Source organism: Perkinsus marinus (genome assembly GCF_000006405.1).
Source record: "Perkinsus marinus ATCC 50983 genomic scaffold scf_1104296932284, whole genome shotgun sequence".
Lineage (NCBI taxonomy): Eukaryota > Perkinsozoa > Perkinsida > Perkinsidae > Perkinsus > Perkinsus marinus.
The window spans coordinates 1-1,034 of NW_003215466.1; the positions used below are offsets into that span (position 1 = coordinate 1).

The 1,034-nt window shown below is 47.8% G+C and overlaps 2 non-coding genes across 2 annotated transcripts; both read right to left on the reverse strand.

Annotated features, from left to right (window-relative positions):
• Positions 1-214: 214 nt before the first annotated feature.
• On the reverse strand, positions 215-287 carry Pmar_PMAR010702. Its single transcript has one exon. It is a non-coding gene; the product is annotated as a tRNA-Asn (tRNA).
• A 169-nt stretch (positions 288-456) lies between these two features.
• Positions 457-529, reverse strand: Pmar_PMAR010703. The gene has a single exon. It is a non-coding gene; the product is annotated as a tRNA-Lys (tRNA).
• Positions 530-1,034: the final 505 nt, after the last annotated feature.

Here is a 1,034-nt window from a genome sequence, read left to right on the forward strand (position 1 = left end):
ACTGCGATCTGATCGAGCGAAGCCTATTCCGATCCAGCTCTCCCTCCGCTCCCTCGAGCAATGTTCACCCGTTTGGATCGCCCATACTCGTTTGACAGTACAAAAGAACATTGTCCAGGGACGGGGGCGCTCCCTTGTACCATCAGAGTCTTCTCGTTTTTCAGATTATATGAAACTGCTCAATCGAACGATAGAATGATTCAGAAAGGACAAACGCTCCACGATGGGTTCGAACCACCGACCTTGTGGTTAACAGCCACACGCTCTGCCTACTGAGCTAGCGGAGCACTAAAATACTATATATGAAGCTTCTTTCTTTTTTTTATACTGCAACACATTTTGAGAGCTCATCAGGGTTTGATTTCCCTAAGCAAGGTCACTATGACAACATCAGGTTTTCACAAGGAATTCGCGATTATCAGAACATAGAATTGACAAGAAAAAGATCAGATATATCACCCACCGTGGGGCTCGAACCCACGACCACAAGGTTAAGAGCCTTGCGCTCTACCGACTGAGCTAGACGGGCCAACCAACCGGATTGGGCAAGAGCTGGTCCGCCCGACCTTACCAAATCGAGGCCTCATCATCGCCCTCTTTATCCATATCAGTATTTACGTGAGTGAGAGCAAAAAATGCGCGATATTTCCGATGCCCGTGAGACCGCAGTTTTATGTTCATCCTATTCGAGATGAGTTCCACGACTAGCTGGGGAGTCAGGACGTTCCTTATGGGGTGGGGGGTGATTGGTGATACCATAGATAAACATAGATCGTAACTTGCAGGCTCATTGATATCCTAAACTTCGTGTCACCAATCACCAAACGGTGGTCATTCCATTCGTGATCGTGCGCAGTTCCTATACGACTCAAATGATCAGAATAGCGTGAGAAGCAGCAAGACGAGGCTGCAAGTTGCATCTCAATGTTATCCACTTAGATGTACGGCTCTAATCCCATATTGCGCGCTCGTCCGAGCTCATCCATTTCCAGCACATGTAGAACTGCGATCTGATCGAGCGAAGCCTATTCCGA